This window comes from Ovis canadensis, chromosome 2 (genome assembly GCF_042477335.2).
Source record: "Ovis canadensis isolate MfBH-ARS-UI-01 breed Bighorn chromosome 2, ARS-UI_OviCan_v2, whole genome shotgun sequence".
Taxonomy (NCBI): domain Eukaryota; kingdom Metazoa; phylum Chordata; class Mammalia; order Artiodactyla; family Bovidae; genus Ovis; species Ovis canadensis.
The window spans coordinates 165,282,629-165,307,011 of NC_091246.1; the positions used below are offsets into that span (position 1 = coordinate 165,282,629).

Genomic DNA, 24,383 nt, shown 5'->3' on the forward strand with positions numbered 1-24,383 from the left:
CCTTAACCATTTTCTTTGTTTGTTTAGTTGCTAAATCCTGTCTGACTTTTTTGGGACCCCATGGACTGTAGCCCTCCCGGCTCCTCTGTCCATGGGATTTTCCAGGCAAGAACACTGGAGTGGGTTTCCATTTCCTCCTCCACAGGATCTTCCCCACCCAGGGATCGAACCCACGTCTCCTGCATTGCAGGCAGATTCTTCACCACTGAGCCACTGGGGAATTAGTGCTATATTATCCATGGATTTATTTATTACATTTCCACTAATTTTTTCATGTTCCACTGCTTAAGGAAAGAGGTTTACTATTATGTTAAGTACTTCTTTTTGTGTGTGAGTGTGCTAAATTAATCTCTTTAATCCCTGCTTCCAGTATTTGGTTAATAGATCTGTGTTCCATACCTTATAAGAATTGATTCATGTATGCATTTATTTAATAAGTATTTATTAAGCACTTTCTCATAATGACTAAAAAGTCCTACTTTCTTTCGTTGTAGTTTACCTTCACATACATATTCTAGATGATTTTTCTCCTGCTTATCTACTGGTTCTTACCTGTACATCCCCAGTAGCACAGTCTTTCTCACTGATTGGCAGCCAGCACCTTCCACTGGTATAGACTTCTATATTTTGATGCAAAGATGTGGTAATTCTGTATGTTTCATTTCCACTGCTCATGCTAACAAGGGCCTATATTTTCTTGGTCTTTCATTGCAACTATACCTGTTTACTTAATAGTCTCACTGTTTGTTGTTGGAACTGTTCCAAATTAATGCCTGTGTGTTTAGGTCTATCTGTAACACGCCTTCGGATACTTTTCCCCCAGTGCCACGACCTTCCCCTTACTCAAACTGAAAGTGTTCGTTAGTCTCTCCGGCTTGTCCAACTCTTTGCATCCCCATGGACTGTAGCCCTCCGGGTTCCTCTGTCCATGCAATTTTCCAGGCAAGAATACTGGAGTGGTTTGCATTCCCTTCTCCCAGCAATCTTCCCAAGCCAGGGATTGAACCGAGGTCTCCTGCATTGCAGGCAGATTCTTCACCGTCTGAGCCACCAAGGACGTCCACTCAAATTGAAATGCATTTCACATTTTACAAATCTTGCGCAAAGCCTAGAAAGATCTCACTGATTAGCATCTTACTGTCTGAAGATTTCATCCTATTCTGCCATCTAAGTTCAGATCAACTCAAAAAGCTGCTAAACCTTTTAGTTCTTTACTCACCTAGTAAGTATCATATCAAATAAAAATTTAGCCTGGACCAATAATTTTCAGCCCCATCAATGAATTATGATTGTAGAGAACAAAGAGAGCTATGTCATCATTAAGCCCACAAATAATTCACCAGCCTCACTGAAGCCCTTACATAAAAGATTTCTCACTACTGAACATTCTGTTTACATTTTCACCTTCTTTGCCTGTATCCTTTCTATTTTTATCAAAACCATTGATTAAAAAAATAGTAGAGATGTAAATAGCTACCCAGATGTAAGCCAAATCCTTGATAAGCAAAGCAGCTGAAGGTAACAATTTTCTTTTCTTTTTTTTTTTTCGGATAGTTTGTGTGAGAAAGGAGACTGCTAACTGGCCACCAAAATCCATTTTCCCCTTTTACTGGGAGAACACACCTCAGCTTCTTTTACAGCACCCCTTCTTGTTCAGAAGAGCCATCTGTCTGTGCGCTAGCTGACTTCCACTGTAGTGAGCCATTGCATATTTGGTCTGCTTCTTCCCTCAACTTAGTCTAAGCTGACATGTAAGAGGAATTCTCTCCCTTAGAGTCAAGTCTCTCTCAGCCAACAGGGATGATTTTCCTAATCTAGTAAACAGATGTCCCGACTGCCAAGTCATGAGGAGAATTCTTGGAAAGAAAGGATACAGCTATTTACTGTTGCCAGCCTTCAGAGTCAGAGAGTGAAAGATACAGCAAAGAGTTTGATGTGAATGCTAGTGGCTAAATCTCCTGTGGATATTTCCACGTATCTAATTAATTAATTTTTTCCCCTTCACAAGGCTGTTTCTGTCATAGTTTCTATGATGTATACAGCTTCTGCTAAAGGATAAACACCCAGAAAGTCAAGGCTGCAATTCTGTGAGTTTTGATAAATGAACAGTCATGTAACACCATCACAATGTCCAAGATATAGAACATTTTTTCTCTCCAAAAATTTTCCCTTTAGTCTTTGTAACCAGCTCACCCTGAATCCTCAGCCTCCTGTAGCCACTAATCTGTTTTCTCTAGAATCTCATAAATGGAAACAGAGCACAGAAATCTGTTTTTGGATGTGGTTTCTTTCATTAAGATACAGCATGTAAACTTCATGCACCTTGTTGCAAGTATCGGCAATGCACTCCTTTTTTTATTGCTGAATCACGTCCCATGGTATATCCATTCCCCAGTGAGGGACATTTGGGTTGTTTGCAGTTTGGGGCTACAATGAATAAAACCACCGTAAACGTTCATATGGCTTCCCAGGTGGCTCAGTAGTAAAGAGTCTTTCTGCCTAAACCAGGAGACATGAGTTCGATCCCTGAGTCAGGAAAATCCCCTGGAGAAGGAAATAGCAATCCACACCAGTATTCTTGCCTGGGAAATCCCATGCACAGAGGGGCCTGCTGCTGTTGCTGCTGCTGCTAAGTCGCTTCAGTCGTGTCCGACTCTGTGTGACCCTATAGACGGCAGCCCGCCAGGCTCTGCCGTCCCTGAGATTCTCCAGGCAAGAACACTGGAGTGGGTTGCCATTTCCTTCTCCAATGCATGAAAATGAAAAGTGAAAGTTAAGTCAGTCGTGTCCGACCCTCAGCGACCCCATGGACTGCAACCTACCAGGCTCCTCTGTCCATGGGATTTTCCAGGCAAGAGTACTGGAATGAGGTGCCATTGCCTTCTCCAACAGAGGAGCCTGGAGACCTGCAATCCATGGGGTCAAAAAAGAGTCAGACATGACTTAGCGACTAAACAACAACAACAAACATTCATGTGAGAATTTTGTGTGAGCAGAGGTTTCATATCCCTTGGGTAAATAAGGAGTGGGATTGCTGGGTTGTGTGGGAAGTGTGTGTTTAACTTTACTAGAAATTGTCAAAATATTTTACAATGTGACTATTCCATTTTACCCTTCCACCGGAGTTCTAGCATTCTAAATAATATAGCCATTCTAATACAGAGTACCATGAATTATTTTTCAACCTCTTCTAGCACATCGTATGAATTATTTTTTACCTCTTCTAAAACATCGTATATCCGAAGACTTTGAAGATATTGAGGGTTCAGTTCCAGACCACTGTGATAAAGCAAACATTGTAATAAAATGTTACATGAATTTTTTGCTTTCCCACTACACACAAAAGTACACTGAACTTATGCTACAGTCTATTTAATGTGCAACAGCATCATGCCTGAAAAAAACAGTATACATTCCTTATTTTAAAATACTTTATTGCTAAAAAATATTACCCATCATCTGAGCCTTTTGCAAGTAGTAGGAGTAACATCTGGAGAAGGCAATGGCAACCCACTCCAGTACTTTTTCCTGGGAAATCCCATGGACGGAGGAGCCTGGTAGGCTGCAGTCCATGAGGAGCCTGGTAGGCTACAGTCCATGGGGTCGCGAAGAGTCAGACAGGACTGGGCAACTTCACTTTCACTTTTCACTTTCATGCACTGGAGAAGGAAATGGCAACCCACTCCAGTGTTCTTGCCTGGAGAATCCCAGGGACGGGGGAGCCTGGTGGGCTGCCGTCTATGGGGTCGCACAGAGTAGGACACGACTGACGTGACTTAGCAGCAGCAGCAGGAGTAACATCAAAGATTACTGTCACCATAACAGATAAAACAATTAAAAAGTTTGAAATATCGCAAGAATTTTTAAAGTGTCACAGAGACACAAAATGAGCAAAGGCTGTTAGAAAAATGGCACCAAAAGACTTGTTTGACCCCGGGGGTTACCACAAACCTTCAATGTGTGAAAAATGCACTATTTGCAAAGCACAATAAAGCAAAGTGGATAAAACAAGGTATGCTTGCAAATGGAATCACTTGTCTGGCTTCTTTTGCTTAGCAGAATGTATGCAAATTCATTCATGTCGGTACACGTACCAGTAGTTATTTCTAACTCTTTTACTGCTGGGTAGTATTCCATTGTACGGCTAGATCTCTTCTGTTTATGCATTCAGCTGTTAATGGGCGTTTGGATTGTTTCCAGTTTGGGTCTATCATGAGTAAAGCTGTTACGAATATTCTTTTTACTATCTTTTTATGGACATACGCTAACCTTCTCTTGGGTATATCCTTATGAATGAAACTGCAGAGTAGGAGTATTTAACTTTATTAGAAACTCCTGTATCCAATTTTATATTCTTTTTCTTAAGGAAAATCCTTGAAATGGTGTAAGCTTCAGATCCAATAAAGCAGAATGTGTCCTGCAAACAAGATTTCAATCAAGAGGCCAAAGTCACAACAAATCCTCTCCCAGGGAATGAAGTCAGTACGTACATGGTAGCTGTAAAAGTCATCATTCCCTCTATCACAGCATTCTCCTGGCAGCCACAGTCAGCTCTCTAAGTAGCACAGGTCAGACCTGGATGGGCAGCTTGGAACACGGGCCCTCAAGCCGGCACTTTTATACATCCTGAGGGAAGACACAATTGCTCGGATAACTAGGCCCTTGATCTCTCTTAGCTGACTCTCAGTCAATCGGATATTTGGGGCTATGATTTATCTAGATAATGGTGCCAGTTCTCCTACTTGATGGGCATTTATAGAGATGCCTCACAAGGCATTGAGATGTTATTTGTGACCCAAGTTCACTCAACTGCCAAGAAATCCAGTGCCCTTCTGTCCATGGCAGTGCAGGAGGCACTCAGCAAGGAGCTGGGTTGAAGGGCCACCTGCGCTGGCGAACCTATCCCCTCTTGCCTCAACTAGAGGCTCCCTGCACCTGCTAGACAGCAAACACTTCCTCATTCCGAACTGAGTGCTCAGCCGCTCAGTCGTGTCTGACTCTTTGCGGCCCCATGGACTGTAGCCTGCTAGACTCCTCTACTCATGGAATTTCCAGGCAAGGATACTGGAGTGGGGTGCTATTTCCTCCTCCAGGGTTCCTCCCAACCCAGGGATGGAACTTGCGTCCCTCGAGTCTCCTGCATGGGCAGGCGGATTCTTTACCACTAGCGCCACCTGGGAAGCCCCCCATTCCTAGCCATGGTCTAACGCATAGCTCAGCTTGTTTCCCAGCTTTTCTGGATCATGTTGCACGTGGTTTATTTCAGAAAATGACCCAGTGATGAAAGACGTGGAGTTCACCCCTGGTTATACTACCCACTTCGCACAAAGAGAATGCTCCCCCACGTTGCACTCCGAAGAGCACAGCTCTCAGGCCTGATTATAATGGTCTGATTAACCCGCCGAGGGCTCGCACGGGCTTTAGCCAGTGCAGAGTTACCTGGGCACTAGTCTTTCAGCTAATCCTATCAAAGGCTGTAGGCTGGGGGGTAGGATGAGATGACAAATCCCAACATATTTACACAGATGTCTTGTTCAGCCCTGCACGCAGCCAGGACTGCGTTTGCATCTTGTAACAGAATCACAGCGATCGCAGGCCAACTCTCTTAGAAACCTAAAACCAGGATACTGAGCGAGAGAGAAAATGGGAGAGAAAGAGAATGGATGGAGATTAAGATTTTTTAAAAAAAGCTCCAGGGGAAGCGGCTTCCGACAGCAAACAGCTGAGAGCAGCATGTTTGTGTTCTGCCTATGTGGTTATTTTCTGATTAGACGGGGTTGTCTGTCTAATCAGATTTTCTGCTTCCCTGTTATCCGTCTTATTAGGCTCTTTCTACATGTGCAGCTTCGGATTCCCATCTAGCAGTCCCAAGATGATTCAAAGTAATGGCCAACAAAGGCACTTCATGTGGGATGCTATTTATTAGGTTTATTCCAAGTCAGGCCTCTCTGACTCCACCTATGTAAGAGGATAAATATTTCTTTTTTTGCTTTCAAGTCTCATGAGGAGTCTAGTTTTCATACAAATCTAATAATGAAAATGGGCTTCCCTGGTGGCTCAGTGGCAAAGAATCCGCCTGCCAATGCAGAAGACGTGGGTTCAGTCCCTGGGCAGGGAAGATCCCTTGGAAGAGGGAAAGGGACCCTACTTCATTTTCTTGCCTGGGAAATTCCATCGACCGAAAGAGCTGTTGGCCTACAATCCACGGGGTCACAAAAGTGTCAGACACAACTCAACGATTAAACAACAACAACTAATAATGAAAATAGCTTCTCAATTAGTCAGAGAAGATCCTCTGGGTAGAACCTGATCTCTTAGGATTCCCTCAACATAAATCAGTGTTACTCAAGACCTACTAAGTGCCAAGCACCAGGCAGGCAGTGGGGGTGTAGAGTAATGGGCAAAATGCACACAGCATGCAACTATTAGTGTTCATAGTATGGGACACACAGGAGAAAAGGATTTTCTTTCACTGCAAAGAGCGTGAATGGAAGGGAGACAGGTAATTTTTTGTACTGTCCTTGCTCTATCAGTGGCAGAGTAACATGAGGAAAAATGTTATATTTTTTCCCTAACAGCCAAGCAAGTATTCCCACCTGCCCAGCACATAGAACAGAATACCCTTGTGAAGTATTCATGTAAGCAGCTTTTGAAGAAAATTTAAATGACAAAAGGTCTTCCTACAATCTTTCTGTACTTTTAAACTCAACAATTTGAGACCATAAGAATGACGGGAACAATCTGTAAAAATAGTACTTTAAAGAAAATGTATTAAAGTCTCAGATAACTACATTACATGTCGTACACAAAGTAATCTTGCTTCAGATTCTGTGATGAGCAAAAATGGCTATTTAGCAGAGAAGGCAAATGCAGCCTTATGGCTAAGAAGAATTGAGCTCCACATCAAATGTGAGAAGAAAATTCGACTTCTCTTTAAATGCCATCTACTGATGGTTTCCAGCAAGCCTTTAGCTGTTTTGCAATCACACATTGCACAAGGAATTTTGATGATCAAGGGTATGTTAAAGTGTGTAGAGATCTTTCTGAGACGGATGATCTCAAACATCTCCTACTTGCTACAAAAGGCAGTTATTACTAAGTCAAAATTTCTCGTGATTTGAAAATCCTGTTTACTTGTGAGCTCTTATTTCAGAATCTATGCTTCAGGCACAGAAATTTGCCTTAGGTCTAGTGTTTATGATGGTGGAGATCATGTTTGTTTAAAGTCGAACAGGAATGGGGCCAGGAGAGACGGCCAAGTGGGAGTCAGCCATCGGGGGAAAACGGTAAGTTTCCCGTGTAGAGCAAGTGTGAATCCTGTAACAGAAGGAAGGGAGGCCCCTGAAGCTACTTGTCACATGCTTGAACCCCTGCCCAAGGCCCCAAAGAGGGATGAGCCTATACTTGAGCATCTGGCAACAAGAAACACTGCTTCCAGTTTTAAACAACACTGCTGCTGCTGCTGAGTCGCTTCAGTCGTGTCCGACTCTGTGTGACCCCATAGACAGCAGCCCACCAGGCTCCTCCGTCCCTGGGATTCTCCAAGCAAGAACACTGGAGTGAGTTGCCATTTCCTTCTCCAATGCATGAAAGTGCATGAAAGTGAACAGGGAAAGTGAAGTCACTCAGTAGTGTCCGACTCCTAGCGACCCCATGGACTGCAGCCTACCAGGCTCCTCCGTCCATGGGATTTTCCAGGCAAGAGTACTGGAGTGGGGTGCCACTGCCTTCTCCGCATTTCAACCTAATGAAGATCTTTTTCGATCCTGATTTTGTCAATGTTTGTTTGCCATTCTTCCCAGCTCCAGGTCACATGCAGATTAATGAATGTGTCTTCTATATCTTTATCCAAGTTTTTTTAAATTAAATATGAATACAACAATGTTAAAGTTAGAGACTTATGAAAAGACACTAAAGAGTGTCCTTCAGAGTAACATCTATCTGTTAATTAGCATCTTTTGAATACAAGTGTTCAATTCATCTATTTAAATGTACCTCATTTTTCTGTTTTGTCCCCAGACCTAACTTGCAACTTGGCTGCTCTATATGTATCACATTTTTCACTTGTGTCAATTTAATAACCATGACAATCAGAAAAAAAAAAAGATTCATTTGGCATTACCTCTTCAATGATATCTGTTAATCACCAGATTCCTCCTGTGTATAAGTTCTCTCTTGTTGTTAAGTCATGTCCACCTCTTTGCAACCCCATGGACTTGTAGGCCTCCAGGCTCCTCTGTCCATGGGATTCTTCAGGCAAGAATACTGGAATGGGTTGCCGTTTCTTTTTCCAGAGGATCTTCCCAATCCAGGGAGTGAACCCTCATCTCCTCCACTGCAGGCGTATCTTTACCACTGAGCCACAAGGGACACCTATAAGCTCTCTCTACCATCCTGTTAATAAGTAATCCTAGAATCTTACTTAGAATCATATTTCCAAGAAAGTGTAGGGAGGAAAATGCTTCATCCTCTTCATTTTGAGAACCAGTATCCCACTTGCCCATCACCAGCCTTTCAACAACTCTCCTTCTCTCAGTAATTTCCTCATTGGAGAAACAATCTGTTTCTGAGAATCTCAGGATTCACTGAAACCTCATGAAACAAATCTTAGCCTCCCTCATGTTAGGGTTATTTGTGTAACATCTTACTCCCTCCACCCCCACCCTCAAGATCGTCAAACTTGATGATGAACTCCTTGGCAACAAGGGATGGTGCTTATTTTCTTTGTTGTCCCTGCAGTGCCTTGCACTGTATATTTGAAGGTTTGAATTGAACTGAATCACTCACACAAAGGAAGAAACTTAGTTTGATCTATGCAGTCTCAAAATCATTTTCTTGGTCAAATTGGATTCTTTTCATCTATCTTAACATCTAATTTGTGCATAGCTGAATTAGTCTTGCAGTTAATCTGATGTGGTTTTCCGTCTACTGAAGACAGTAAGTTCATTTTCCTGATCTGGTGATTTTTAATCATATAGTCACAGCCCACTCACACAGAAAAATAAAACAGCAGATTAAATAGCAAGCTAATAGAATGATAAATGGAGTTATCCCTAAACACAAAGGCTTTTACATATAATCTATAGTTTTTGCCAAGTCATTTGTTCAGTTTTGATCCAACACTCTTTTGTTAAAGTGATGATAATAGTCACAAATTTGTGAGTGCTTCCTAGGGGTGAAGCGGTTAACTGAGACAGATTAATGTGATGGTTAAGCTTGTGGGGCTTGGTTTGAGTCCTGGATATGTTGTTGTTTAGTCACTAAATCATGTCCAAATCTTGGCAGCCCCATGGACTGTAGCCCACCAGGCTCCTCTGTCCATGGGCTTTTCCAAACAAAAATACTGAAGTAGGTTGCCATTTCCTTCTCTGGGGGATCTTCCTGACCCAGGGATCAAACCTGCATCTCTTGTGTTGTACCCATTACTATTTGTGTGACTTTAAGCCAATTAATTCAATTGTAGAACAAAGTATAATAAAGGCTAGTTATACCATCATTATTTAAATGTATTATCTCATTTAATCCTCACAACAACCTCGTGAGCCACTATTATTTTCTCCTACTTTACAAATTTGCTAGGTACTAGCTGCTGGATGATGTAGGATTCATAGAAATGGTCATGTCAGAATCAGTCAAGGTCTTGCCCCCAAGGACTTCACAGTTGAATTTTGAATAATTACTATAATCAAAGAGCAGAATCATATATTTGCTATAGCAACATGAATGCAAAATGTGTGTGAACACAGAGGGTTTAATAGCTAACTTTATATAAAAGAGATTCTGCCCTTGGGTGTCTGTTCAACTCCCTTTTTACCTCTCTCAGCCTTGCTAACTCTGCCGCACTGCTTTTCTTTCATTCCTTGAACAAATCATGCTCTTTCCAGGACAGAGCCTTTGAAGCTACTCTTTCCTTTACCTGGATGCTCTTTCCTCTACCTCACCTGACTACTCTCATAGGACTGTCTCATCCTTTGAATCTCACCTTAAAAGTCCATGCCCACTTAAGATGTTCTTTCTCTTCATTCATATCCTTTCTCAGTCCTTCACTGGATTCCTTCATATACTTATGTATTTATACTTTATAACTTATCAGATATTTTATTTCCATACTTGTTTTTTATCAGTCTCTGCCTTTGATAAAGAAGAGACCCTTTGGGAATCATCTTTTACCTCTATACCATTGCATTCCCAGGACCTAACAAAGAGTAAGTATTCTTTAAATATTTGTTGAGAGAATTGATGACTATACTGCTGGATGACTTAGGTAGGATTTTCAAAAGCTAAACTTCATTTCTCCTCACTCCGCAAAACAAATGTTAGAGGTATACAGAAAAGAGTAGACTTTCATTGGATAGACAATCAAATCTGATCATAATAGATTCTTTATCTTCCAACATCAAAATTGAGTGTGTATATTGAACTGGATAACCAGGTCATTGTTTCCTTTTTTGTATTACTTGTTATCTAAATGGTCACATTTCCTTGTGTTTACAAAGTTCCTTTTGTTTTCTCATTGTTTCAGTTCCTATTTTGCAGGTATTTCATCCCGGAGTTTTTATGATGTTTAGTAAATTCCCACATGCAGATAACATCATCTTCCAAGAATCAGGGAATCGCCTTCTCCTGGAATTAGTGGCTACAGAACTGGCTTGATGGTGAAGCTGGGAACCCTCTTCTGACAGTTACATGCCCCCTCCACCCCTTCAACAGTTCAATACCATTGGGGAGGAAAGAGAAAGGCAGATAGCAAGAGGATGAAAGCTCCCAGCTTGTTTCTGCCAAGACACATCAGTTTCAGGTCATGCTTCTGCAGCGCACGTGTCATGGAGTGAGCATAAGCTGTCAGCATGGAGAACAGAGAAGTTCCTTTGACAGATCCCACGTCTACATTCCAAACCCATTACAACAGGAGAACTTGTTCCCCTCCAATGAGCTGCCCCCTCCCTCAGCTGGACGCCCAGCTGCAGAAAGGCACTCATGGCTGGAGAGCCACGTCTTGAGGCCTGGAAGAGCCGCATCTCTAATTGTCATATGTATTTACAGGGCAGAGCTGCTATATTCATAGCTGGGGGTAAGGGTGAGGAGGGACAAGCAGGCAGAAACACAGCCTGTCTCTATAGAAAGGGCTGCCTGTCATTTCACATTCTCACCAAATGTGTTCCATTCATATCTAGAATCATAAAAAAGTGAGCTTCAGATTTAACTTTCTTTTAGTGTAAACCTGACACTTCCAAAAGTAGCTTTCAAGAAATGACTAAATAAACACTATAATGAAAATTATAAACTCTGCCTAATTACTCATTACCTTTGTGTTCTAGTTTCCAGATATAAGAGGCCTGAGGAGGAAGGCAAAAAAGTATTCATTGACCGGGGTTACACATTTTGAAATAATGGGAGAGAGGAAGTTCCATTTGACAACAGAATGTGGTTTGAAGACAACCCCTTGCCCCCACTGCACTTCTCTCCCAACTTTCCACTAAGTCTCATAAAACCCAGAAATGGATATGAACTTTTTACACTGGCTAGAGCTAGTACTAATAATCAAGCTATTGCCAGAATCTAGGAGGAATTTCCATGAACTACAAGGATGGTGGAATTGGATTGAGAAACACATTCTGTGGTCTTCTAATTCTTCATCTCTAGAAAGAGAGCAAATCTGAACAACCTTCAACCACCCTCCCTGTTGTCCCTGGCCCAGCAGGTAAAAGCTGAATCACGCAGAGATACGGGGAAGCGTCTCTGTACCACACAGGTGGTGGAGAGAGATGGGTTGGGGTGGACTGATGATGCTGATGGCAGGATATGGATGTGTGAAGGCAATAAGAGCATTGCATGCTGGGAGAGGTACATTTTCACCTATTTTGGAAGTTCTGAGTGTCAGAGCATCTTGCCACAGTCCAGTTGAGCCACACTGGATGAAAATGTGTGGGGTGTGAGGAACTGGTCTTGGAGCTATGCATAAAATCCTTCAAGGGTGAAATCATTCATTCATTCAGCCAGTGTTTACTGAGTACCTACTATATGCCAGACACTAGTCTCGGCACTGGGTAAATAATTGCTTTCAAGGAGCTTACTTGCAAAGTGGGAAATAAAATAAATAAAAAACAAATGTTGTAACTCAACAGCAAGTGCTATGAAGAAAGTTACATCTGAATAAGAAGGTAGAGATGGGAGTGTAGGAAGGCCTGAGGAGGAAGTCCTCCTGAGGACTTGAAATTGAGGTAGGAAGCCAGTGGGAAGGTTAGGGGAAAGCTTGCTTGAGATAAACAAAATTAAAAATGCACTTTCCTTTTTACAACACAGATTCTCATTGCATTTTAACTCAGTAGAGTAATTAGGATGTTTCATAGTACAAAGAGCATTTATTAACATGGGTGATATCATAGCACCACCATCAACTGCTGGGGGATAAACTCCAGTTATTCTGGAGAATTTATTAATGACAGGAATGGATAAGCTATTGTTACCAGCCTGATCAGATGTCTGCCTACCTTAGGCCCATAAAGCCTAAAATGCTTACTATCTGGCTCTTTACAGGAAATGTATGCTGAATCTTATTATAAAACATAAGGGAAGAATTTGAGAAATAATGGACCTGAAGACAAGAGCTGGAAGCTAGGTTCCAAGTGGAGGTGCCAGCCTGAAGAGGAACGGGGACATTTTCCATGTGTCACTGGGGTAAAGGCAGGTGGGATATACAAACATGGGACATCAGCAAATCTGGAGATGGTTTACCAGGTCGTTCTCCTCTGATTATTTCTATTTCTTCCATGAAGAAAAGAAGTGAAGTCGTCCACATGGAATGTGGAGAGGAGAGAGTGATTAATCTGCAGATATGAGAAATGAATTCAAAAAAACCAGAGGGACCAGAGGTGAGAAGGGACACAACCAATTATTTAACAGAGTGTATCTGCAGAGTTCTTTCTTCATTTGAGAATTTGTAGATTAAATAGAATTTGCAAATTAAATAAAATTAACATGGGACTTTGAAATAATCACCGAGGATCAGGAGAAAAGAAATATCCTCACCAAGGCTTCAAAAAGGAAATAGCTACAAACTGATAGTTTATTATAAGAGATATTCATTTCTAGCAAAATTTAAAACATGTTTTCAATGGCCAAGCAACTGCATTTTCAGGTAAGTACCTTAGTGAAATGTGTAAACATAAACAAATAGATAAATAAACCTCATACAAAGGCTTTTATTGCAGTCCTTCTAGTAAGAGCCAAAAATTGAGGCCAACCTACATGTTCATAGCAGTGGTATAGCCAAAATAACTTTGGTATATTTACATGATGGACTTCATTCATGTAAAAGTGACCTTGAAAACACAATGTTGGGAAATATTCAAGTTGCAGAAGATTATTTATAGTCCAGTCAATCATTTACATAAAATTTACACACTCATAAAATAATGTGTTGTTTATTAATCTATATTTAGAAAACATAAAAACAAGGACTGTGATCACAAAATTCATGACAGCAGTTAACTGTGAAGAGAGGAATAAGGAGAAATTGTGTTGAGGGAAAGATTTATAGAAGACTTTAACTTTATGATAATAAAGTTAAATGTGACACAGATAAAATGTGACATAATATTAATATTTGTTAGTTCTAGGTAGGCAGGTGTATGGGTATCTTACTACCTTTTTGAAAAACTTTTTGGTTAAATTATTTTTCAAACTGAATTATGAAAGTTTATAAGGATTTTTTGAAAACACTGAAACTGGAGTTGAGATTTCTTTTTAAGACTGTAACAGGGCACGGCCACCCATAAGCTCAGCACAAGGACTTCCCCAGCAGTCCAGTGGTTAGGACCTTGCACTTTCACTCCTGGGGACCCTGGTTCAATAGCTAGATAGTTAACTAAGATCCCAAATGCTGCTCAAAACCTTAGCATTGATGGTAGGTGGGTGGGGAGGCACATTGGCCCTTCACCATTTCACCCCATCTCCTCGAGATCTGCAGCTGGAAGCCCTATCACCTATCATTTCTCACCTTACACATCCTTCTCTCAGGCCCTCTTTTCCTACTTTGCACGAGTGAATTCTGCTCCCCTCCATTGCACTGACAAGCTGTCTGTGTGCTCCACCTTGCTGCAGTTAGCACTCTAGAACAACTTCCCATTCACTTGTTTGTGCCCACTCTGGCATCGCTGACTCCGTAGGGAGAGGCTGTGTGAAACCATCAAGAGTTCTCCAGCTGGCACAGTTCCCAGCCCTGACTACATGCTTCCTACATTTTTGATGATTTTGTAGATTTTGGGTCCAGACCGTGCTGTAGGGGGCTCTCTGCTGGCAGAGGGCAGAGTAAACATGCTGGATGCCTAAAGATGCCAGAGGGAAATCATCTAGGCAAATTGTCTACTGAAAATCTTTTGCCTGGAGTTGGATTTGCATTTCAGAATCACTGATGTCTGAAGCTGATCTTCATTAAAAAAAAAAAATGTAAACTCAATTTTCAAAAAGCAGCTGATCTTCAGGCTTGCTTTTCCTCTTTGCTTTATCTAAACATATGTGTAGGGAAAGTTGGCTCAGAAATCATTCAAAATTGGATTTTTCTTTTACAGTTTCCACTCAAAATCCCCCATGTTTTCCACATAAAGTAGCCAAGCCTCAGCCCCACAGAAAACATGCTATAGATATTTTCCTATTTTTCCACCTTGTCCAATTTTGGAAAATGTTGGAACCACATCAGACATTGTAAGTGATGGGGAAAAGATGGATGGGGAAAAACCACTCTTCCACACTTCTGTCAAGCTTGACCTTAACTCGTTTCTAGTTTTAAAATAACTTAATAGTGATGCCCTCAGCTTGAAAACTACTGGTCAGAACATGTTAAAAGGCATGAATTCAGGGACTTTCCTGGTGGTTCAGTGATTAAGACTCCATGCTCCCAATGCAGGGGCCACAGTTTCGATCCTTGGCAGGGGAACTAGAACCCAGAGGGCCATGAACTCTATTCTAATTTTTGAGTAACGCAATATTGTTTCCAGGACCCAGACAATCAGCTGAGTCTGCGAGTGTGTAGTAGGTTGTGTCCTTCTAGAGTGTTCACCTCCCTCCCTACACTCTGCCCGCCCTGTCCATGACTTGGAGCCCCCATGGAGGAGAGCCCTGCCCTCCCCCGTGGGCAGCAGCTTGGCCAGGGAACATGAGTGGAGGCAAAAGGTGCCAGTCCCCAAAGAAAGCTCCAGGAGGCATTGGTCTTTCCTTTAGCCAGCTTGTTCACCTTTCCTGCCTCCAAGAGGGCAGCATATTACAGAAAGAGGCTGCCCTTTTAGCCTGAATTCCAGAATAAAGAAAATCCAGGGAGCTAACTTGCAGCTGATACATAATGTGAGCAAGGAGAAAAACCAAACAAAATGAAACAAAAACCCCTTGTTTGGGAAGCCACTGAGATTTTAGGGTTGTTGGTTACCATGTCATAACCTATTAAAAGATGACAGATGGTGAATTTAAAATTAGAATAAATTAAAAATATGCCCCCATGCAGTAGGTACCAGGTCAGACTCCTCTCTGCTACCAAGAGCAAGGGCTCTGTAGACGGTGAGAGGGAATTTTGCTACAGCTGGGCCTCTTTTTTTCTGGAAGTCTAGCTACAGCACATATTCTCTTTCTGGTACACAAGTTGACATGAAGCCTCTTGTTTATTGTTTTTTTTTTTTTCCCAATTCATCTCAAAGGTCCAGAATTTTCTGAGTCTGGAACCAGCTCCAGGGTCCCCCTAACTTCTAGGCAACTCTTTAACATTTCTAGCCTGGTTGCAAATCACCATTGCTGTTTGAACTGAGCAGATTATTTCCTGTCTTCTCTGTATCACTGGTTGGAGAAACCAAAATTTCCAAATTAGAGTAATTTTTTTCCTATTGATTTTGCCATTAGTGACCTGCAACAGTCTCTCCAGGAAAATAGAAAGCCTTTCATTAAATATTTCTTGAATGTGGGTGTAGCCCAGAGTCTGCCTGTGGCTATCCTGTTGTTTAGGAGCAAGACCAGAGTATCATAGTTACAGAGAGGAAAAAGGCTGAGCTTCATGGAAAATGGTTCTTGGCAGGGGTGATTTTCCGGAGGAAACATCCCTGACTAGGGATGACAACACAAATGCTGGATACAATACAATACAATAGAAAGAAAACCCTGGATCCGTGAAATGAGCGGTATCCGTTTAATTTTAGTAGAATCAGTGCATCGTTTTATTCAGCACACATAGGAACACTCTGTTTATCAAAATAGCTTTCTCAATACCAAACATGCATATGCTTCTGAGAATTCAACATATTATCCTTACTTCCAATTATCATAGGTCCACATTTTAAAGTAGGAACAGAAATACATGACTACAATGATCACTTTTAATTTTTAGGACCTTAGTTAATATTATTGGAATATTAGTGACAAACAGCATCTCAGCTTCTTTAGAAGAAATTCTTCTTTAGGTAGGATGTGCTCTTTTGCAGTATATCATCTATCTTTGGCATGAACTCTCTCTTTTTGGTTTCTCCCACCCAAATTCTTTGCCTCCTTTTTCCTCCTTTTTTCTTTCCTTTCCTTCTCTCTTATTCCCCACCCTTTGCTCTAAACAGCTTTACCCCTTTTTTGCCTGGTGTCTGTTTCCCATTTTCACCATCGCCCTGATGATCTTAACCCTGGGAGGGGCTGTATCGCGGCAGGAGGCGGAACCGAACTTAGAGTCAAGGGGGTTAGGGCTGAGTCCTAGAGGTGCCACCAACGTACCGTGTGACGTGGGGTAAGTGACATAACTTCTCTGAGTATCCATGACCTCATCCATAAAATGAACTGAGGAAACAATTCAGAACAGAGGGAGTAGTCCAGGTGCTGAACGACGCTGAGAAGTTGGGTGGGGAGGGGACTGGGGCGTCACAGGAGGTTGAGCGGCTTATTCCTCATTGGTGGGTTCAGTGGATTCACTGTGGGCTCAGCAGACAGATGCCAATGTGATGAGGAGTGGGGGGCGGGTAACAGGGAAATGAAGACAATGAGCATCGCCATCTTTCAAGAAGTTTGGCTGGTGGGACACAGCAAAGAGAGAGGGGGTAGCTGCAGGGGGAAGCAGGGTTCAAGTCAACTTTGCTTTGCATTGCTTTTATGATATTGAGTGTGGATGGGAGAGACACAATGAAGGAAGAAACTGAAGATGGGGGCTGGGGAGTGGTCTATTCAGTGAGGTCCTTGAGGATCCTGTGCCCAGACGGGGGATTAACCCTGTCCACAGCACATAATGGGAGGGGCAGAGACCATCAGTGTGGATGGAATGAGGTGCCTGGTTTAGTGGCAGTAAGTTGAGCTGTTCCCTATTGCTCATTTTTCTTTTTCATGTAAAGTAGGAGGAGAATTTCATCTGTGGAGGATGAGCGGAAAGCTGGAGGTTTGAAGAGAGTAAATACTTTGTGAAGTTCTCCAGCAGAGAGTGCCTGCGAGTTCCAAGATACAGGTAAAGCACAGTGTTGAAGGAAGCTGAGAGTTGAGGTGGCTCCACAGGCCGGTCCTGGTAAGGCAAGGACCTCTAGGTCAAGATCTTTGCACCAGATGAAAATAAACATCTCTAATCCTCCCTGCCTATGTCTTAGGTCTGTTGCTCAATAATTCAGTTTAAATAAATTACTTCTTCCTTGTGGGCTAGGTTGATTTCACTGGACAGGATCAGCTGGTGGAAGATAACCCTCCAACTCCTATGCATAAACTTGGTCAAGATCAGGCTTTTTCAGAGGCATCCACAGGGAATACTGTATTGGCAAGGTCCTTTTGTATCAGTTTGATCTGGTTAAGTAATATATGTCTCTTCTGTGTCCCATATGTGCCACATACTAAGAAAAGAGCTGAGAATGAAAATGAGATATTACCCATTTCCATGGAGTTTACAGTATAGTGGGGACTCATAATAATAACTAATTAAATAATTATAAGTGAGCAAAGTATCATAAGGGAGTTTAGTTCTACAGCAATCAGTGGGCTTCCCAGGTGGCACTAGTGGTAAAGAATCTGCCTGCCAACACAGGAGCCTCAGGAGATGCAGGCCCGATTCATGGGTTGGGAAGATCCTCTGGAGAAGGATCTTCACCTCTAACATAAAGTGGCAGAGAAGGCAATGGCACCCCTCTCCAGTCCTCTTGCCTGGAAAATCCCATGGACGGAGGAGCCTGGTGGGCTACAGTCCATGAGGTCGCTAAGAGTCGGACACGACTGCGACTTCACTTTCACTTTTCCTTTCATGCATTGGAGAAGGAAATGGCAACCCACTCCAGTATTCTTGCCTGGAGAATCCCACGGACAGAGGAACCAGGCAGGCTACAGTCCCTGGGATCGTAGAGTCGGACACGAGGGAAACCACTGAGCATGTGCACATGCATAGCTATCAGTAGAGAGGGCTCCACTTTATCTTGCTGCTGCTGCTAAGTCGCTTCAGTCATGTCCGACTGTGTGTGACCCCCATAGACAGTAGCCCACCAGGCTCCCCCGTCCCTGGGATTCTCCAGGCAAGTACACTGGAGTGTGTTGCCATTTCCTTCTCCAGTGCATGAAAGGAAAAGTGAAAGTGAAGTCGAAGTCGTGTCCCACTCTTAGCGACCTCATGGACTGCAGCCCACCAGGCTCCTCCGTCCATGGGATTTTCCAGGCAAGAGGACTGGAGAGGGGTGCCATTGCCTTCTCCACCACTTTATGTTAGAGGTGAATATGTTATCAAAACCTATGTTTGTGGGGTCCAGCTGCTCACCATTGAAAAGCCAATAAACAGGCCAAGTTGGTGGAAAGGAAAGTTTGCTTTATTTCAGATGCCAGTAACTACAAGAAGAGGGGTGGCAGACACCTGTCCAAAGGCCGATTCCCCTGCACTGACAACCAGTGAGGGAAAGGGCTTTTATATACAAAAGTGTGTGTTGGGTGGGCGGGGGGGTGGGGGTGGTGGTGGAGAACTACATGCAGAAACAGCACAGTCATCTGTAACAGTCATCTTCAAATTGGTCATCGGTGGTCTGACCAGCGTCATCTTTGTTGTTTTAGATATAGTTAATCTTCAGTTCCAGGGCTTCCCTCATAGCTCAGTCAGTAAAAAATCTGCCTGCAATGCAGGAGACCTGGGTTCATTTCCTGGGTCAGGAAGATCCCCTGGAGAAGGAAATGGCAACCCACTCCGGTATTCTAGCCTGGAGAATCAATGGACGGAGGAGCCTGGCAGGCTATAGTCCATGGGGTCGCAAGAGTTGGACGTGACTTTGTGACTACGCCACCACCGATCTTCAGTTCCAGAGTCCATTTGTTCCCATTTCTCTGAGGCCAGTTCTTGGAACTGTGGCAGCTCATGTCCTGGGTACGGTCTGGTCATCGTGTAATTAACTTTCCACCTGGTAGTTTAGTATCTATAAGGACATGGCTCTGAATATTACCTCTAGCTCCTGAGAAAGAACTCAAGGTCCTTGACTATGCTTCATGACTACAGTATTATTGTTTAGTCTTCTTTGACAGCCTTCCTTTGTTTCCCCAGTTCTTGCTTCTCTGATTAAACTTATTCTTTGACTAAAGTCTTCCATAGACAAAAGGTAGGCAGAGGTCATGGTGGAGGGGCAAGGACCATAAGGCCCTGCTGTTTCAAATGCCAGGGATGTGTCTAAGACATGAAAAAATGAGTAGGTGAAAAGAGTTAGCTGGTAGGGAGGGGTGAGCATCAAAGGGTCATGGACATTACATCTTAAGAAAGGTATGAGGTCAATCTTGGGAGCAGTTGGTAATTAGCTGTAAGTGACTCTAACTTGGAAAGTTTTGGGTGCCAATAGACTAGCCATGATTTCTTTTTCCAGACTCACCTTCACTGAGGCTGCTTCTGTGATTATGGATCATCCCTGATGGATGTTTAGCCTTTCAAGTCCTTTAGCTAACGGCTGCCTGTTAGTTACCTTGTGCACAAGGACTCCAGACCAGCTACATCAGAATCACTCCATGTGGAGCCTGGCCATTATTTAGAAAGCTTCCAGGTGATTCTAATGTGGAGCTGGCATTGAGGCCCCCCCTTACCCCCCCCACCTCCTCTCCCCTCTGCTGTGGGGAGACGTGGGTGCACCGATGCCAAACCCTCAGGACACCCAGCTTCAGGTCTCAGAATTAGGGCAGGAGCATTCGCATCCCTCAGCTCCACCCTCTTCCTTCAAATGCCTCAGGGAATTCCTGCTTCCACCAGGTCTGAGAAATTGAATTCTTGCATACATTTGAGTCTGAACAGGCTCTTGCTTCTTCCTTTTGTGACATTTGCGTGCATCTCGGTAATTTGGGCCTCGTATCCTTGTCTAGTTCGTTACAGGTACTCCAACCGTCCATCCACCTACCCTCCTTGCTGAGGCCTTTGTGGCTGTTCTGGCCAGCAGGGCAGCAGGCAGTGTTCTCAGCTGCTCTCTCAATGATGCTCCCCCACTGCTCACAGCATTGGAAGAGTTAGGTGTCTGCAGAGATCTACAATCATTCATTCAATCTCCTCTCTTGAGCCTTCCAAACGTTGACCTGTTCTTTCCACTTTAAATACCAGGGATAAAGTGCCCCAGGTAGCAGGCTACACATATCAAAGTAGAAGTGTCCATGCTCGTGCTTAAAAGAAGCATTTCCCAGCTAAGTCGAATGTTCACCTCTGTGTACCAAAGGGTGAGTTCATCTTCTGAGAATTTGAGGCAGTATTTGTCTACCCTATTTGCTCATGGGTAGGACTTCTGAACCAGGTACCTGGGGACCCTAGTACAAATCAGATTCCTAGTAGTCCACCTAGGTGGCTTGAAGGTCCTGAGGTAGGTGAGCAGCAAGGAATTCCCTGTCCCCTTCTCAGAAAATGAAAATGATGAGAGGCCAGCTAATTGGACTAGATACTCATGTTGGCTAGTCTCAACACATTCAACTCTAACCTTGCCTAAACACTACCATTAGGCTTTTCTCCCAGACTTCTCATACTCCAAATAGACCTTCTAGTAAATTACCCCGCTTTGAGGACAGAGATCTGGGAGGACAGAGACCTTCCTGGGAGGTCTGATTGCACATTGTGTGTTGATCTTGGCTCCCTTGCATGGAGGAGGGTGCGTCTCTACATGGTACACTTGGTATTTAGGTCACGCACACGCAAGGTCATTAATTAATTAAATATGATAATAAAGCTAGGGATGGGCCCAATCCTTTATGCACTGAGAAAGACTTTAAAGGTAGGGATACTCCCAGGTCTGAATGTGTCCCGGGGCCAAGCGTGAGTCATGAGTGAGCCCAAATGTGTTCTCTCTGGACCTTTTCACCCAGATACCTCAATGCAAAGCACCTTGAGCATGACCCCTGTCCTCAAACAACTCATCTTCACACAACACCACTGTGTGATACAGCCCCTCGTTGCTCACTAAGGCCTGTGTTATTACTGCTGGGAGAGGCTGGGGTCAAGGCAAAGCTAAACTGATGGGCAGCTAGGAAGCTGGACCAGTAGCCTTGGGCCCGTGAACACCAGGAAGAAGGCAGACAGGGTGTGGGGAAGGCAAAGCTCTGGGTGCAGACTCCCCGTGACCCAGATAGTGACACTCCTCTCTAGAGAGATTAGGCGTCAGACAGTAAGTCGCTTTTGAATGCTTCTTAAAAGATGAATGGATGTGTTGAGTATGACTTATTTTTAGCCCTTCCTTTTACATCGTGGTTATTTCTGACAGTGTTTTTTCCATTTTGCCTAGCTTCAACAGAGTTTCTTGTCACACACATTTCCCCACATTTACAGAATGATCCTGTCCCTTTCATAGGAGGACTTCAGTGGAGGCCTCAATTCCTAGCCTGAACGTGGCTTTGCAAGCTGGTTTTTGACACTAGATGTTCTGAAAACCCTGAGAAAACTGTTTCTGAATAAGTGATTATCTTTAATTTAGATAAATAATCCTGCTTGTTTAGGCCATGATTCTGAAAATGATTATTCCCACTGACATTTTTTCTTCTCAAGTGAGAATGAACAGTCTATGTTTCCATCAGGTTAGATTGCTTTTTTGGTTAAAATTTGCTCCCTCTTAATTTATTCTCTGCCCTTCCCTAGGTTGGTTGGCCCTGCCCATCTCACGGCTGAATGAAGGAAGAGGAGGCCTCTAAAGAGGGGGGTTCATGTTTGGGAACGCATGTAATTAAAGATTTTAAAATTTAAAAAATAAAAAACTTAAAAAAAAAAAACTGCTCTCCATTACCTATGTCTTAATTACTTTGAGCAGCAAAGAAGGAACATTTTGATAAGTTTATCTTTTCTCTAACTCAAGCACAAGCAATATAGCTTTCTGAGACTAATGGTCTGGGTTCTTTGGGGTTCTTTTCCCCTCCTGTATACACAGAAATGGGCTTCCCTGAAGGCTTAGATGGTAAAGAATCTGCCTGCACTGTGGGAGACCTGGGTCCAATCTTTGGGTCGGGAAGACCCCCTGTAGGAGGGCAGGGTAACCCACTCCAGTATTCTTGTTTGGAGAATCCCATGGACAGAGGAGCCTGGCTGACTACAGTCCCCGGGGTCGCCAAGCGTTGGACACGATTGAGCAACTAACACTTATACAATAAAGGGGGTGGATTAGATGTTTTCTAAGTTCCCAGTCATCTCTAACTTTGTGACCTAAGAGATGGCTTTTTAGTAAAAGTGCCGCATAAAGGTAGAGCTGTCACTCATGCCATCCTGGTGACAAATGTGTGTGGAAGAGAGTCCTGGATCAGGAGCAAAGGCCTTGTGGTAGACACTACCAGTTGGACCTCCCTTAGCTACTCTCAAGTCTTAGCTGTAAAAGCTGTGAGGTCATGTTGACTAACTGAAGCAATGATTTGTTGGAAATGCTTTGACGATAAACTAAAATACAAAGAGTCAGGAGTTGCTATTAAGAGATTAGCAAAAAGGCTCTTTCAGAAACCATTTCTCAGCTTCTGAATTTTAGGTCTCTAGTCAGCTTAAAATATAACCATCTAGAGATTCCTCCTCCCACCCACTGTCACCCATCCAATTTCAACAACTGCAATGAATTAACATTTGCGAAAGGAAATAACGAAACAATAGTAATTTGCTAATGGGAAAAGCCATGATTCTAAAATGAGCTATGGAGAGTAACCCCTGAAAATGAAGGCTTGATTTGAAAGTCACTTTGGAAATCTGCCTTGGTTTTGTAATGTCAAGTTGTAAGTTAGAAATTTCTATGTTCAAAAAATTCAGAGACCTGTTTCTCAGCAGATTCCAGTGGAGAGCACACCAGGCTAAAGTCATACCGGCTCATGTTCATCCTTTAGTCCTGCTCCTGAGTTGCTATGCAAGCTTAGAAAACTGGCGGAATCTCTTAAGATCAAGTTATCCCAGTCACAAAGTGGATTGAGAGCAGATGCTCAGAGTTTTCACATATTTCACTCTAGTATGAAAATTAAAAGTAATTTCTTTTCAAGTATTTGTGAAAGCCCTTTTGGTATTTCAGATAAAAGTTACCATAATGCAGCTAAGATACCACATCTAGCTTTACATACCTGATACGCCCTGAACATTATTTGTAAATAGAATCTTATAAGTATGTTAGGAAGGGGATATAAAAGGCCTTTATAAAGCAAAGGATCCTTTCTGGAACTCCAAATTGGGTTACCACGTAAATCTATGTTTTCAAAACCAGATTTTTTATAAAAGCACAGTCTACCTACAGCACTGTTAACCTTAAACACACAGAGCTATTCACAGAGGTTAGTAGTAACAGCTATGTTCATCTAAGTGTGACACCTTAATAAGCACCAATCACATCACCAATCCAGAGCCTAATAGAAAATCTCTAACTTTGGGGAAAACATATATTTTGTTGGAAATTTCAAAATAAAGGGTCAACCAGTAATGCTGAAGGAGCTGAAGTTGAACGGTTCTATGAAGACCTACAAGACATTTTAGAACTAACACCCAAAAAAGATGTCTTTTTCATTATAGGGGACAGGAATGCAAAAGTATGAAGTCAAGAAACACCTGGAGTAACAGGCAAATTTGGCCTTGGAATGTGGAAGGAAGCAGGGCAAAGACTAATAGAGTTTTGCCATGAAAATGCACTGGTCATAGCAAACACCCTCTTCCAACAACACAAGAGAAGACTCTACACATGGACATCACCAGATGGTCAACACCGAAATCAGATTGATTATATTCTTTGCAGCCAAAGATGGAGAAGCTCTATACAGTCAACAAAAACAAGACCAGGAGCTGACTGTGGCTCAGATCATGAACTCCTTATTACCAAATTCAGACTTAAATTGAAGAAAATTGGGAAAACCGCTGGACCATTTAGGTATGACCTAACTCAAATCCCTTATGATTATACAGTGGAAGTGAGAAATAGATTTAAGGGCCTAGATCTGATAGATAGAGTGCCTGATGAACT

The 24,383-nt window shown here is 42.7% G+C and overlaps 1 long non-coding RNA gene across 6 annotated transcripts; it reads left to right on the plus strand.

Annotated features, from left to right (window-relative positions):
• Window positions 1–4,305: 4,305 nt before the first annotated feature.
• On the plus strand, window positions 4,306–22,182 carry LOC138433963 (uncharacterized). 6 transcript variants are annotated; one of them, XR_011254541.1, is made up of 6 exons: window positions 4,306–10,205; window positions 10,523–11,701; window positions 12,538–12,688; window positions 12,777–12,872; window positions 17,346–17,455; window positions 22,052–22,182. It is a non-coding gene; the product is annotated as an uncharacterized lncRNA (long non-coding RNA). The 6 variants fall into 6 exon arrangements; XR_011254540.1 differs by having other exon boundaries at window positions 17,349–17,455; XR_011254545.1 differs by having other exon boundaries at window positions 10,537–11,701; window positions 17,349–17,455.
• The last annotated feature ends 2,201 nt before the right edge of the window (window positions 22,183–24,383 follow it).